The sequence below is a fragment of the Bos javanicus genome, chromosome X (assembly GCF_032452875.1).
Source record: "Bos javanicus breed banteng chromosome X, ARS-OSU_banteng_1.0, whole genome shotgun sequence".
Taxonomy (NCBI): domain Eukaryota; kingdom Metazoa; phylum Chordata; class Mammalia; order Artiodactyla; family Bovidae; genus Bos; species Bos javanicus.
The window spans coordinates 59,941,231-59,957,862 of NC_083897.1; the positions used below are offsets into that span (position 1 = coordinate 59,941,231).

General features: G+C 37.0%; 1 protein-coding gene across 6 annotated transcripts in view; it reads right to left on the minus strand.

Moving 5' to 3' along the window:
• The window catches only part of ACSL4 (acyl-CoA synthetase long chain family member 4), an 80,273-nt gene that overhangs the window by 40,763 nt on the left and 22,878 nt on the right, over positions 1–16,632 (minus strand). For all 6 annotated transcript variants that reach the window (XM_061409418.1, XM_061409421.1, XM_061409423.1 and 3 more), the window contains exon 2: positions 6,477–6,529. The gene's annotated coding sequence lies outside the window, so the exon portion shown is untranslated. The remainder of the gene's footprint in view (positions 1–6,476; positions 6,530–16,632) is intronic.

Consider the following 16,632-nt stretch of genomic DNA (forward strand, 5'->3'; position numbering starts at 1 on the left):
CTGCCTTCATCTGCGACACTGTCCACTTCCTTCTGCTACCATGCCAACTTGTTCCTTGATGTTTCTGGGACACAACAAGCATGATCCTGCCTCAGGGCTCTTGTACACGCTATTCTCTCTACCTGGAATGTTCTTCCAAGATACCTTCCCAGCTTATTTTCTCATCTCCTTTTTGCCTTTATTCAAATATCACTCCCTCAGTAAGGTCTTCCCCGTGCTCAGTTGCTAAGTCGTGTCCGACTCTGTGACCCTATGGACTATAGCCTGCCAGGCTGCAGTCATGGGATTTCCCAGGCAAGAATACTGGAATGGGTTGCCATACCCTCTTCCAGGGGATCTTCCTGACCCAGGGATCAAACTCAGGTCTCTTGAGTCTCCTACATTGCAGGTGGATTCTTTACCACAGAGCCACCTGGGAAGCCCAAGGCCTTCTCCAGTCACTCCAAAATCACAGCCCGTTTTGATTTCTCTCCTTAGTACTTAACACTACTACATCATATGCTTTATCTTTCATGTTTATTTTCAAGGCCTCCATTAGAACATAAAGGTTCCGTGAGGCAGAGTTTATTGTTTGCTGCTGAATCCTCCTACACTTGTACCTCTGTGTATGAAGTGTTCAATAAACTTGTTGACTGAAATAAGACTGGAGATGGGATTGCTCTGAAACTATAAAGTAAAAATGTATGTTAAGGGCAATAGTCAGAAGACAATCAATCTTAGTCATCTTTTTAAAAAATCACTTGTCCATGCCAACACTCCAGGAAATGGTATACTCTTAAAATTCCTGGTAATTACCTTGAACATGTGTTTAGTTGCTTGATAGAAAACATGAAACTGGACAAACTGCCTTTTCCACAGAGGAAAAGACAAGTTGTTACAAAAGCAAGAGGATTATAGAATTTGTATCATGTGCCTTTTCACGGATGCCTTTCGCAAATGCTGTCCTGCCATGTATGAAGAGGGATACTGCTGTCCCACCAGGAGGACATGAACTCTGAGTTGCACTTCCTTAAAATCAAATAATGCACTTGTATTTCAGCTGGAAAGGGCAGGGCGTCAGCTTCAGTCAGGGGATAGCGAATCATTCCTGTTGATGTTCAGCATTCCATTTGGGAATCGGATTGCATGCTCACTCAGTTGTGTCCAACTCTTCAGTGACCCCATGGACTGTGGCCTGCTAGGCTTCTCTGTCCATGGGATTCTCCAGGCAAGAATACTGGAGTGGGTTGCCATGCCCTCCTCCAGGGGATCTTCCTGACGCAGGGATCGAACTTGCGTCTCTTGCATCTCCTGCATTGGCAGGGAGATTCTTTACCAATGAGCCACCTGGGAAGCCCGAGCATCAGATTAATAACCACTCATTGAGCCTGTACTATGGGCTATGCTCAGTCCTTTAGATACACTATTTCCTTTAATCCTTCAGAAACACACTTTGAACTAATATACTAATGAACTAGGGATGTAACTTATAACTGATGATATAATAGTCTCAGACATATCATTTGATCAAGATAACACAGCTAAGTAGGGATTCTGATCCAGGTCTACTGGATTTTAAAGTCCATGCTTTTAGCTGTACTGTCTGTGACCTGGGTCATACTGGTATAATTTAAATAGGTGAGAGTGACAAACTTTGTGTATGAAAAAATCCTGATGACAACTTTGAGCACTGATCTGTCCTACAGTCTAAAGCATTTTTATAGCAGTGCAGGGGGCGGGGAGCCCTTTAGCTGCCCAGTAAGTCCTAGAAGTTTAAGTGAAAATCAGGTGTAATTTTACTTTGCTTCTTGTTTTGAGGCCAAGTTTAATGTTAAGTATTTCATTCCAGTTACTTCAAACGCTCTGAGATAGTTAGGTTAAACACAAAAAGCATTAGTAATACATGAAGCTCCAGCACACAAAGTAAACAAACGTGACATACTGATTAAAGGCTGAATTTAAAAGAAATCATCATCTTTTCCAATAGCATGTGACACAACACCCATTCAGGAAAGAGAAAAAATAATAAACTAAAGTCCATACCAAGATAATTTTTTTTTAACAAGTTTTAGAAAATGGTCTAAACCAAGCAAGGATCCATGCATCTACCAAGTTGAGACACATGGTAGAGACAAATATTCTTCATCTGTCCTTGATATATTTCCTTATGAAAATGTAACAGATATCAATGTGATAATCTGTGATTAACTGTCAGTGGTACTTTAAGAAATCACATTTTCAAATCACACATCAGTTAAGAGTAATTTAAATACCAAATACAGAGATAATTTGCCTTCTGAAAAGGATAAGCCTGTATCCACTAAACATTAAATCAGAAAACAATTATAAAGATTCCAAGAGGTTAAAACAGATATGCATACCTGTTGCACTTTAAAAGATCATACTTCGACATAGATATTGCATCAACAAGACTTTTGTAAAGGGGTGGAGTGCTTTTTTAAAAATTCCTATTTTCTTTCACACAGTATTAAAAAGTTTCAAGTGATTTTAAAACATATAGGAGAAAGGTTATATACCCATTAAAGAAAACAGTTGCTTTGGTTAATGAAATCAAACTTCATAGGCACTACATTACAATATAATTAACCTTATATTTCAACATTAAAACTTTTTAAATGTTAATATTTTAAGAAAATAAAAGGCAGTAAGAGTAGCTAGCATGATCTTTTGCTTTCAGACAGTTTGCAGGACTGAATAATCATGTGAAATATATATCTGTCTGCTCTATGTAAGTCTCATGTGACTCAAAGTTGGTAAGTCAATTTAATCAATATGAAATAGCTTATACAGTCAAACTTTTGAAGTTTACAGTAATTATAATAAATACATTTGAAAGCTGAAAAAAAAAGCAAAAGAAAAGCAAACACCTAGGATGACTAGACAGATGCTCTATACCACACACTGTACGCCTGCCTAGCTAGTTTGACTAGAAGAGTCTCACAGCAATGACTGATCTTTGGTAACATCTCAAACAAGATGAACCAAACTTGTTTGCTTCATCACCTGGATGGATATTAACTCCTGAAGTCGCCATCCTGCTAGTCTCTTCCCAGCTTTCCCCAGCAAAGAAAGCACCTCAGCTGCCATGTTGAAGATGCCCTTTCTTGCTCGAGCACGCGTTCCCTCCCATAATGCGTTAAGAACATGCCCAGCACGTATCAGATAATGCTTTTTATAGGTCATAGGATAGTATAATTTGGATCCTATCTACATATGTTGAAATAAGGAGATGTCGTGTTGAAATGTGGGAGCCTCATACAATGTTGTGCCTACACACCTCACACACACTGTGTACAAGTACATTTATCTTCCTCATTTTAAGTGATTGAAACACACTTGATTTTTATTTTTAAAAACACACTTGATTTTTTAAAGCTTTCCAAAGTTGAGAGTGGATTGGATATAATTTAATCCAAAGCTTACATATAAGGAATTTTGAGGATATATCATGCTAGAAGTGGCACCTGCCAACAAGACATGATGTTATAATCCAACTTTTTCAGACATCATGAAAAATGGGAGAGAAACTAAGTTCTAGGAGTTACGTGTTCAGAGAAATATAAAGGGTTCAGCGCTGTAGAAGGGAAGCAGACAACGACAATGACAACCCCAATCCCTAATTCCTGCTAAAGAGGATCTGCTACAGGTCCCTCTAGACAAAACCCTGCTGCTACATTCAACAGCCCATCATGCATGGTGTAGACTTTTTGTCTGTAAAGTCTTCCGTGTACTGGGTATTTTTTTCTTTATGATCTTAACATAAGTTAATAAAAACAATTGGATTACATATCTGACAAATTAACTCACAGTTATAAATGTGTTATCTGAATGAGAAATATACAGACTATTATCATTGCTATTTGTTACACATCTGTCTCCTATCATCTTATCTACTAATTATAATAAATCAATACAGCTGTGAGCTGCCAACCCTGAGCACAGGTTTAAAAAACAAATCTGTTAATCTGCAGTGGTATTTCCCACAGCCTTTGTTTTACAGGGAGAATTTTGCAACTTACATCTTGGCTACATGCCCTATCCTCTGGCCTTTCCTAGAGGAGGGACCAGTTTAATAGATTGGTTCTCTATGAATGTTGTTTCCCAGTACTCACACTGTTAAAAAGCCATGCAGCAAGGTAGTCTTAAACCATTTCTTACAAAATGGCTAAATAAGTCACTATGATTCAGTTACCAGGCCACCATAATGTGAAACTGTACTGTGGTAAATAACAAACAAAATAAAACAACAAAACCTCGCTCTGCTCTTCAGTAGCAAATATATCTTATAACTGAGATTAATAAAAGAGTTCAGTGACTGGTAAATCTGTTGAAGACTGAAGTCTTATAGCCATTCAAATCAAAAGCCATTCAAATCTTATAGCGCTCAAATATTAGCGCTAGTAAAGAAAAGGGCATGGATATTCCAAAGACAATGAAAAAATTCAATATGTATTTTTATTATTAACATTATTATTAATGCAATACATAGTTAAATTATTCACACTGAATTATGGGTGTTCCTGACATTTGAGAAATTAAAGAATTCTTAACTAAAGAAGGATGCCACACGAAGTCAAATACAAGAAGCCATGGAAAAATACTCTGAGAGGTAATGTCTCCATGTTAAGGATGAGGAATATTTTCCATTCTGTTCTCTCTTCACGTTCATTTGTTCACCTGACCCATGCAAGCTTCACGAACGTGAGTGAGATAAGGGAATTAGGTATTTCTATTTTGAAGTGTACTTTGGGAGAGGCAAGGCACTATGCCAATTGAAGAACTCTCTCCAAAGTGTTTATTGACTCCTGAACTGGCCAGATACTCTTGCTAAAGCTTCTGGGAACTCCTGCTCTTCACCTTGGTAGTTCTTTCTCTTACACATCTAAGTGGGCTGCAGGCCAATTACAATAAATTTTTATGTGTGTGGGACGTGTGGGGTGGGGGTGGAGAGGGAAAAAGAAACAGGAAATAGATTCTCTGTGTATAAATAACTATAGGAGCCTGAATCCTACAGCCCATACAATTGCACTATGGTCTATTTCCCAAAAGAAACACTAAACCTGTTACCTTATCTCCTTTGTCAATCATGGGACAGCATGCTGCCTGTGTAGCTGAATTCGGAGACAACTAATTTTGGTCTGTTGATGAAAATCTTTGTTCATGTTCAAGATTTTTCTAATGCAGCCTAATCAGTCAACTGTAGCAATCTTTGCTATACAAGCACATTAAGTCTTTTGAATTTCTTTATACTTGGAATTCAAAAATAGTTATGAGCACATAAAAACTACTATTTCTTCTGTTTCAGTTTCATAATCTATTATAATGAGAGCGATTCTCAGAAGACCAGAAATACAAGAGAGACAGCATTGTATACAGGGCTTTGGTCCTGGCTCAGCAGCTTGACAAGCTGCACTACCTGGAACAAATTAAATTACCTTTTGTCTATTTCCTCATCTACATGAGAAAGTTGGATTCAGATTTTAAGATATCATAGACAAGTAAAAGTTTTATAAACAAAGAATGATGGTGAGGGCAATGACACAACTGCCAATTTTTTTTTTTTTTGGCCAAGCATGGACATAAAAAACAAAAACCTATCATTTACTATCACCAACATTTCATAAAATACAGAACGGGTCTAACTCCTCAAAATTAGAAGGATATAACTTATAATAAGCAGCAATTTTTCAAATCAAAAAAGTTCAGCTTTAAAAATCTCATGGCCTGTGGGGCTTATTTCCCTCACTTCACCATGGGTCAGTAAAAAGTCTTCACTGGTCAGGGTACTGTCTAAAAGTAAATGTTTGGGAACTCCGGAACTAGGTAATTTTCAAGGTCCAAGGCTCAAACACTAAATTATAATTGTAGGTGCTCTGTTATATTTCTTTCATTCTACATTATAGTCTAGAGTAGGCGTTTCATGAAGGACAGCACTGATGCCTAGATTTTTGAAGATTAGAAATACATTTAAATCATTTTGAGAAATAATAACTAAAATTAAGCTTCAATTTATTGGAGGAAGTATACACTACTACAGATTCAACTTCATCAATATTAATGAACCATTCACTGGACACTTACTATTAAGCTCATTTTACAGATGAAGAAATTGAGGCAAAGGTAAACTAAATAACTTTTCAGAGACACACTGCCTCAGGAGTCAGAACTGGAACTCCAATTATGACTCCACTTTTTGGTAAAACTCAAAAACAAAAAAAAAAAGAGAGATTATATTTAGATTTTAATTATCACTTCCCCATTCATAAATGAGTGACAGATGTTTTAAATCTTAGAAGCTGTCCAGAGTAAAAAGTTCTCCTATTTTACTTTTCCAAATAATGCCTTTTTAATATATAAATATTGGCAGGGCTTTTCCAATATAAAGAGAGAAAAAATGTCTATTAGTTTGGTCACTTAACTTTCTCCAAAAGCTGACAAGATTGCAAATTTAGAATTTTTAAAGGACAAATACTTACAGATTTTCTCTTTTTCTCTTAAGAAGAACCCGTATATCTTTCTGGATTTGAATCTGCAATAAGAGACAATATTTATGTGTATGGTGACATAAGAAAAGATCCTTTTTAAAAAGAAACCCATCTGCTTTTTCGCATTACCTGTGCACCTTAGTTCATGATAAGCCAGGTACCAAAGGAAAAACAAAAAATGACTAGAACTAGTACTATTGGGGTCTTACAAAAGTAACTGAGCCTGGCTCTAAGAAACAGTAGTCAAAACCCTACGGGAAAAGGGCAGATTAAGAAACAAGCAGAGGACTGAACAGACATTTCCCCAAAGAAAATGGTCAATAAGGTACATAAAAAGGTACTCAATATCACTAATCATCAGGGAAATGGAAATCAAAACTACACTGAGTTCTCACCTCACATCTGTTAGAATGGCTGTCACTAAAAAGACAAGAGATAATGAGTGTTGGTGAGGATGTGGAGAAAAAGGGACCTCTTGAGCACTGTTGGTGGGAATGCAAACTGATGCAGGCACTATGGAAAACAGTATGGAGGTTTCTCAAAAATTTAAACAACTATCACATGATCCAGCATTCCCATCTCTGCTTATATATGCAAAGGAAATGAAAACAGGATACTGAAGATCTCTTCAATGCCTTCCCATGTTTAGTGAAGCATTATTCACACTAGCCAAGATATGGAAAAAAACTAAGTGTCTGCTAAGGAATGAATGGATAAAGAAGATGTGATATGCGTGCGCACACACACACACACACACACACACACAATGGAGGTATTATTCAGTCATGAAAAAAAAGGAAATCCTGCCATTTTCAACAACATGGATGGACCCTGAGACATTATAGTTAGATTAAGTCAAAGAAAGACAAATATTGTATTATATCACTTATATGGAATCTGAAAAGGTCAAACTCAAAGAAACAGACTAGAAGGCTGGTTATCAGGGGCTGAGTGGGGTGGTGGAGGAATTGGGGAGATGCTGTTAAAAGATACAAACTTGCAACTAGAATGCTGAGTAAGTTCTGGAGATCTATAATGCACAGCACAGTAATTATGATCAACAATACTGTATTACATACTTAAAAATTTCTAAGAGATTAGATTTCAAATGTTCTTGTCACAAAAAAGAAATGATAGTTAACATGATGTGATAGTTGTTAGCCAATACAAAGGTATTAATCAGTATAATATATAAATACATCAAATCAACCCATTGTACATCTTAAACTTATACAATGTTATATGTTAATTATATCTCAATAATATATATATATACACACAATTAAATGTTTTTAAATGACAGAGAGCAGGAGTCATGATGTAAATGGTTTTATTTCTACCTATTCTCCCATAGTCAGGATAGGAGCCAAGTTCAGAGACAAAGTCTGACTATGGGAAACTAGTAGGTCAATCTGACTGGTTAACCCCAACCTCAATGCCCACAGGCACCCAGCTATTTTCTCATTAAAAATGAACTATTTCCTTTAAACAATACATGGCTCTTTCCAAATTCAAATACAGCACTGGTCTAAGTAGAAATGAGAGATAATTTTCATCTTCCTTCAGTGAATAAAGAGAGAGTCTTGTGACATCCTTCAAGATATATACACTGTGAAGGTTTAGGATCCATTTATAGTTGAGAGTTAGTCTATTTTGGAAAATGCAGGAGAAAACTTCTTACCATCTGAATACTCAGAACAGTAAAATAAAGCTCTCCAGTAACAGATACTGTTTACTTACATTTCAACACGACTGGGCATCATATTATGCTTCAGTTTTCTTTCCATCCAGTAGTACTCGGTACTACTTCCATATGATTATAAGAATAACATTCAAACAAAATTTTTACTATAGACATCCCAATGGAAGTTGCAAATCAAACATCCATATAACTAATCAACATACTAACTAGCTGGTATTAACTCAAACAGTTGGTTTTCTCTTTTGCTATCAGGAGGGTGAAGGAAACAAAGGTTTATACCCAGATCAATCACTAAGTATGCCAATCGTTTGGCTTAATAGAACTACTTTTCAACTTCAAGTTAATACCCACAATCTACTCTAGGAAAGGGGGCTCTGGCAGTAGTATCAGTACCTGTGCAAATACAAGTGGTTAAGATTACTTATAAACAAAAGACACACTATTTAATATTTTCTTCCTTTACTCCCTGAGGGCTAACACTTGATATTAACACCAAGAGGGGAAATCTCTGCATGTTCGTATTAAAACAAAGTCCCAAGAGCTCAAAAAGAGAACGTTGAGGAAGAAAAACTTCATATTTCTTATACAAATGCATGTATTTCCTCTTCCACACAGAGCTTAATTCAGATAACTAACAAACAACAAAAAACCAACCTTTCATAAAATCACATGAACTCATCTATAGGTGGTGCAGAGTCGGGACGGGATACAAAACTATCCAGTAGTTTGTGTAATTTGAAAAATAATTTCCATAGAGAAAGTTTCCAAAGGAGACCTGACACTTGGTCATTGGTCCTACAGAAAGAGAGGCTGGAGAGGATACTCAAAAGTATAAGAGAACTCTTTCAGTTGGATGAGAGGCCCATACCAACCTTTGGCTAATTTCCAGTCTGAGAGCCCTCAATCAATTGGGCAGGACAATGTAACTCTCAGATGTTCTTTAATACAAAAGACAGACATAATTTTTCTCAGCTTACTTACTTAAGTTGCTTACTTAAAAGTAAGTAAGTTGCTTACTTGCTTAAAAGTAAGTAAGCAACAGCTTACTTACTTTACAGATGATAAGTAAGAAAGTAAGTAAGTTGCTTACTTAAAAGTAAGTAAGTAAGTAAGTTGCTTACTTGCTTAAAAGTAAGTAAGCAACAGCTTACTTACTTTACAGATGATAAAAGGGAATCAAATCACATTTCCTGCTGCTGCTGCTGCTAAGTCGCTTTAGTTGTGTCCGATTCTGTGTGACCCCATGGACGGCAGCCCACCAGACTCCCCTGACCCTGGGATTCTCCAGGCAAGAACAATGGAGTGGGTTGCCATTTCCTTCTCCAAAGCATGAAAGTGAAAAGTGAAAATGAAGTCGCTCAGTCGTGTCCAACTCTTAGCCACCCCATGGACTGCAGCCTACCAGGCTCCTCCGTCCATGGGATTTTCCAGGCAAGAGTCCTGGAGTGGGGTGCGATTGCCTTCTCCGAATCACATTTCCTAACTGAGCCTAATTAAGTTTCTCTGCACAACAGAAAAACTGGCACTCGCCTCTCTCTCTAGCCTCCTCCCTACAAAATAGCATCCTCCTCTTAAAGTCATCCTATTAAATTGAAGAAATAATCTGATATAAAAAAACTAAACAGATTATCAACATGCAGGTTCTCTTTACAGATGATCAGAAATATGGATGATCTGGCTAAAATTACAATGTAAATTTGAGTCATACTTTTCACTTTCACGGATATGCAAGCTTTTGCAACATAAGGAAGTTGGAAATCCTTAGCATAGCAAATTTTTAAACAGACTGAAGCATATACCATGGTTTGTTTCCACTTTATAGTCACTTGGTGGCATGAACAAAAGGAGTAATACAGCATCTAGAGTTGATCATCTTTCAATTAGGGAATGAGGTAGCTCTGAGAAAGCCTTCCCACTAAATATCAGGGAGCATAACAGTGTCCTTGCAGCTAACAAGAGAGTGACTAAGGGAAAAAGTAATACAAATAGAAGGCAGTGTTGTTCAACCTCATGTTTTGAGACAGACTTCATAACAAACCATTAATGTGTTTAGTTTTTGCCCTTTCTGTAAATAAGTTTGTGTGCTAATGAATATTTTGGAAACATTTTTCTAAAGTAAAGTCCATATACTAAAAATGTGACAGCATCAGATGGAAATGTTTCAGGCATGATCAATCATTCTTTCCTTAATGACTCAAGGACCAATCTTAGTAAGTTTAAAAGAGAATGTTTCGGGAAACAGTGGGAAACATTAACAAAGTCCTACGCACATTGTGTCCAAATCTAAAAGTAAATCCTGGAAAGTCCCTTATGAAACAATTCCCTAAGCAACAGTGTTTTATAAATCTATGTATACAAAATTTATATACCGGCAAATACTAATGGATGAAAACTGCCATGCTAGCATATATTTTAAAGGTCAGAGATGTTGAAATAAAAAATAACACAGGTGCAAAACAGTATGTATGAGTCTATCATTATATATATACATACATATTTGAGAAGGCACATATTCATAGAAAAATTAGCAAGACATGCACCAAATATTACTGCTATTATTGCATGGTACAATTAAAGGGGAATTTTACATGCTTTACTAATTTTAAGTTGTGTATTCTTTGATTTAGTGTCTTCCAAAGTTTCCAGAAATAAAAGTTGCTTTTACTTAAAAATTAGTTTTTCAATTGCAGAGGAAGGTAAACTTCCAAACTCATTCTATGAGGCCACCATCACCCTAATACCAAAACCTGACAAAGATCCCACAAAAAAAGAAAACTACAGGCCAATATCACTGATGAACATAGATGCAAAAATCCTTAACAAAATTCTAGCAATCAGAATCCAACAACACATTAAAAAGATCATACACCATGATCAAGTGGGCTTTATCCCAGGGATGCAAGGATTCTTCAATATCCGCAAATCAATCAATGTAATACACCACATTAACAAATTGAAAAATAAAAACCATATGATTATCTCAATAGATGCAGAGAAAGCCTTTGACAAAATTCAACATCCATTTATGATAAAAACTCTCCAGAAAGCAGGAATAGAAGGAACATACCTCAACATAATAAAAGCTATATATGACAAACCCACTGCAAACATTATCCTCAATGGTGAAAAATTGAAAGCATTTCCTCTAAAGTCAGGAACAAGACAAGGGTGCCCACTTTCACCATTACTATTCAACATAGTTTTGGAAGTTTTGGCCACAGCAATCAGAGCAGAAAAAGAAATAAAAGGAATCCAAATTGGAAAAGAAGAAGTAAAACTCTCACTATTTGCAGATGACATGATCCTCTACATAGAAAACCCTAAAGAGTCCACCAGAAAATTACTAGAAATAATCAATGACTACAGTAAAGTTGCAGGATATAAAATCAACACACAGAAATCCCTTGCATTCCTATACACTAATAATGAGAAAACAGAAAGAGAAATTAAGGAAACAATTCCATTCACCATTGCAACGGAAAGAATAAAATACTTAGGAATATATCTACCTAAAGAAACTAAAGACCTATATATAGAAAACTATAAAACACTGGTGAAAGAAATCAAAGAGGACACTAATAGATGGAGAAATATACCATGTTCATGGATTGGAAGAATCAATATAGTGAAAATGAGTATACTACCCAAAGCAATTTATAGATTCAACGCAATCCCTATCAAGCTACCAACAGTATTCTTCACAGAGCTAGAACAAATAATTTCACAATTTGTATGGAAATACAAAAAACCTCGAATAGCCAAAGCGATCTTGAGAAAGAAGAATGGAGCTGGAGGAATCAACCTACCTGACTTCAGGCTCTACTACAAAGCCACAGTTATCAAGACAGTATGGTACTGGCACAAAGACAGAAATATTGATCAATGGAATAAAATAGAAAGCCCAGAGATAAATCCACGCACATATGGACACCTTATCTTCGACAAAGGAGGCAAGAATATACAATGGATTAAAGACAATCTCTTTAACAAGTGGTGCTGGGAAATCTGGTCAACCACTTGTAAAAGAATGAAACTGGACCACTTTCTAACACCATACACAAAAATAAACTCAAAATGGATTAAAGATCTAAACGTAAGACCAGAAACTATAAAACTCCTAGAGGAGAACATAGGCAAAACACTCTCCGACATACATCACAGCAGGATCCTCTATGACCCACCTCCCAGAATATTGGAAATAAAAGCAAAAATAAACAAATGGGACCTAATTAACCTTAAAAGCTTCTGCACATCAAAGGAAACTATTAGCAAGGTGAAAAGACAGCCTTCAGAATGGGAGAAAATAATAGCAAATGAAGCAACCGACAAACAACTAATCTCAAAAATATACAAGCAACTCCTACAGCTCAACTCCAGAAAAACAAACGACCCAATCAAAAAATGGGCCAAAGAACTAAATAGACATTTCTCCAAAAAAGACATACAGATGGCTAACAAACACATGAAAAGATGCTCAACATCACTCATTATCAGAGAAATGCAAATCAAAACCACTATGAGGTACCATTTCACCCCAGTCAGAATGGCTGCGATCCAAAAGTCTACAAATAATAAATGCTGGAGAGGGTGTGGAGAAAAGGGAACCCTCTTACACTGTTGGTGGGAATGCAAACTAGTACAGCCACTATGGAGAACAGTGTGGAGATTCCTTAAAAAACTGGAAATAGAACTGCCTTATGATCCAGCAACCCCACTGCTGGGCATACACACTGAGGAAACCAGAAGGGAAAGAGACACGTGTACCCCAATGTTCATCGCAGCACTGTTTATAATAGCCAAGACGTGGAAGCAACCTAGATGTCCATCAGCAGATGAATGGATAAGAAAGCTGTGGTACATATACACAATGGAGTATTACTCAGCCATTAAAAAGAATACATTTGAATCGGTTCTAATGAGGTGGATGAAACTGGAGCCTATTATACAGAGTGAAGTAAGCCAGAAGGAAAAACATAAATACAGTATACTAACGCATATATATGGAATTTAGAAAGATGGTAACAATAACCCGGTGTACGAGACAGCAAAAGAGACACTGATGTATAGAACAGTCTTATGGACTCTGTGGGAGAGGGAGAGGGTGGGAAGATGTGGGAGAATGGCAATGAAACATGTAAAATATCATGTAGGAAACGAGTTGCCAGTCCAGGTTCGATGCATGATGCTAGATGCTTGGGGCTGGTGCACTGGGACGGCCCAGAGGGATGGTATGGGGAGGGAGGAGGGAGGAGGGTTCGGGATGGGGAACACATGTATACCTGTGGCGGATTCATTTTGATATTTGGCAAAACTAATACAATTATGTAAAGTTTAAAAATAAAATAAAATTGGAAGAATAAAAAAAAAAAAATTAGTTTTTCAAAATCCTAATGGAACAAGAAAATGACTCATTTAAAATGCCTACATGACAGTAATAAGGTAGTCAAATCACCGGAGGTACTGCTCAGAGTCTAAGCTACAATAGAATCTTTTCTTTTCCCTTTAAAAATATACTTGAGTATGAGTGGTCCAGGAGCTTTAAATGCTCCTAAGATTGTGGGTCACTTGACTTGTAAACATTAAAACTATTTAAGAAATGTTATAACCTAAGTAAAACTACCCAAAATCTATCATGAAAAGAGTACGGATGTAATTCCAGACTCTAGACTAGTCACAGACTAATCATAGACTATAATGTTGCTTCATGGAAAAGTTAAAACCAAAAAGTGTTTATAAAATACTCATGATCTCAAAAAGCTACTTGAAAAACAAACATTACAAATTATCAAATACAAGTGAAACTATCTTTTTCATTCGATCTTCTAGAAATAAGAGCTTTAACAGTTTGGTGAATACCGTTGGGGACTTTTTTCTAAGCATATTCTAATACACACACACAATTTTTAAAAACTGAATTATACTATCTATACAAGCTTGCAACTTTCTTTTTAAAAAACGGCTCTTACATGCCTTTCCATGTCAGAATACATAGATCTAACATAATACTACTTTGTTATTGCTTTTTAAATTTTTAACAGTTATATGGTATTCCATTGTATGGCCATGTCAAAATTAAGTCTTACCAATCTACCCTGCTGCTGCTGCTGCTGCTGCTGCTAAGTCTCGTCAGTTGTGTCCGACTCTGTGCGACCCCATAGATGGCAGCCCAACAGGCTCTCCCATCCCTGGGATTCTCCAGGCAAGAATACTGGAGTGGGTTGCCATTTCCTTCTCCAATGCATGAAAGTGAAAAGTGAAAGTGAAGTCGATCAGTCGTGTCCCACTCTTAGCGACCTCATGGACTGTAGCCTACCAGGCTCCTCCATCCATGGGATTCTCCAGGCAAGAGATCTGACTGGAGTGGGGCACCATTGCCTTCTTCACCAATCTTCCCTATTGATAGGTATTTGGGATTTTCTAATTTCTCATCATTAGAAACAGCAATAAACACCCTTAACAATATATTTATGCCAGCCCTTCTATAGGATACATTTCTAGAAGAATTGTTAAGTCAAACTGCTAGGTTAACTGCACCTTATACCATTTATGAATTTATCTTAATCACTTCAGTTCAGTTGCTCAGCCGTGTCCAACTCTTTGTGACCCCATGAATCACAGCACGCCAGGCCTCCCTGCCCATCACCATCTCCCAGAGTTCACTCAAACTCATGTCCATCGAGTCGGTGATGCCATCCAGCCATCTTATCCTCTGTCGTCCCCTTTTCCTCCTGCCCCCAATCCCTCCCAGCATCAGAGTCTTTTCCAATGAATCAACTCTTCACATGAGGTGGCCTAAGTACTGGAGTTTCAGCTTTAGCATCATTCCTTCCAAAGAACACCCAGGGCTGATCTCCTTTAGAATGGACTGGTTGGATCTCCTTGCAGTCCAAGGGACTCTCAAGAGTCTTCTCCAACACCACAGTGTAAAAGCATCAATTCTTTGGCGCTCAGCTTTCTTCACAGTCCAACTCTCGCATCCATACACGACCACTGGAAAAACCATAGCCTTGACTAGATGGACCTCTGTTGGCAAAGTAATGCCTCTGCTTTTCAATATGCTATCTAAGTTGGTCATAACTTTTTTTCCAAGGAGTAAGCGTCTTTTAATTTCATGGCTGCAGTCACCATCTGCAGTGATTTTGGAGCCCAAAAAAATAAAGTCTGACACTGTTTCCACTGTTTGTCCATCTATTTCCCATGTCGTGATGGGACCAGATGCCATGATCTTAGTTTTCTGAATGTTGAGCTTTAAGCCAACTTCTTCACTCTCCACTTTCACTTTCAGCAAGAGGCTCTTTAGTTCCTCTTCACCTTATGCCATAAAGGTGGTGTCATCTGCATGTCTGAGGTTATTGATATTTAGAAAACATAAATAGAAGGTCATATAAGGCAAGGATTGTGTCTTATTATCTCTGCATCTATTTTGGCTTGAAAGAGCATTAAAAATCTGTTGGAATGGATAAAGGAAACTAACAGCTGTCAGAGAATACAGCTGGTTTAAGTCATTTTTTTTCTTCACATTTAATATCAGCTTTCACTTCATTAGTAACTATTTTTAAGACAGTATTTTTTTACATTATCAACTTCAGCAGATATTTTGGAAAAGTACTTATAACAAAAAACTACCATTATATTTTAGAACAATGATACAATGATAATCAATTTTAACCAAAGAGAAAATCCTTTGTTTTACTCGTTAGAAATTATTCTTTTCAGTGCTAGAACAATATATAAATTGCATATCCATGACAACAATGAATATTTCTTTACGTAGTTAGATCTGCAGTATTCTGCGGTAAATTCTTTGTTTCATTTTCTCAGTTTTGAAGCAATGTTTATTTATACTCTACCCATTGTCTTTACCCAAGCTCAAAGACAGAGTCCAGTTTGAACATTAAGAGAAATACTTCAACTATAGTTAAGAATTCTGTTACCACCCATTTTCTTACATAACTTTTGCCCTTATAATTAGTATGGTAAATTATATGAATTATATACACACACAGTTTCATCATTAGCATGGCTTTATATATATACATGCACACAAACAATCTGCATATCACACACATATGTAAATTATGTGTATGTATAAAAATGACAAGTATCTACCTACAATATAAGTACCAGACCTCACCTGGGACAGGAAGATAAACTATACACATATAAATACCATTCCTTACCTACAAAGTTATAGACTTCCAGAGCTAAAATAGGCTTTAAAATGAAAGTTTGCTGCTGTTGCTAAGTCGATTCAGTCATGTCTGACTCTGTGTGACCCATACCCGGCAGCCCACCAGGCCCCTCTCTCCCTGGGATTCTCCAGGCAAGAATACTGGAGTGGGTTGCCATTTCCTTCTCCAATGCATGCATGCATGCTAAGTCACTTCAGTCATGTCTGACTCTGTGTGACCCTATGGACAGCAGCCCTCCAGGCTCCTCTGTCCA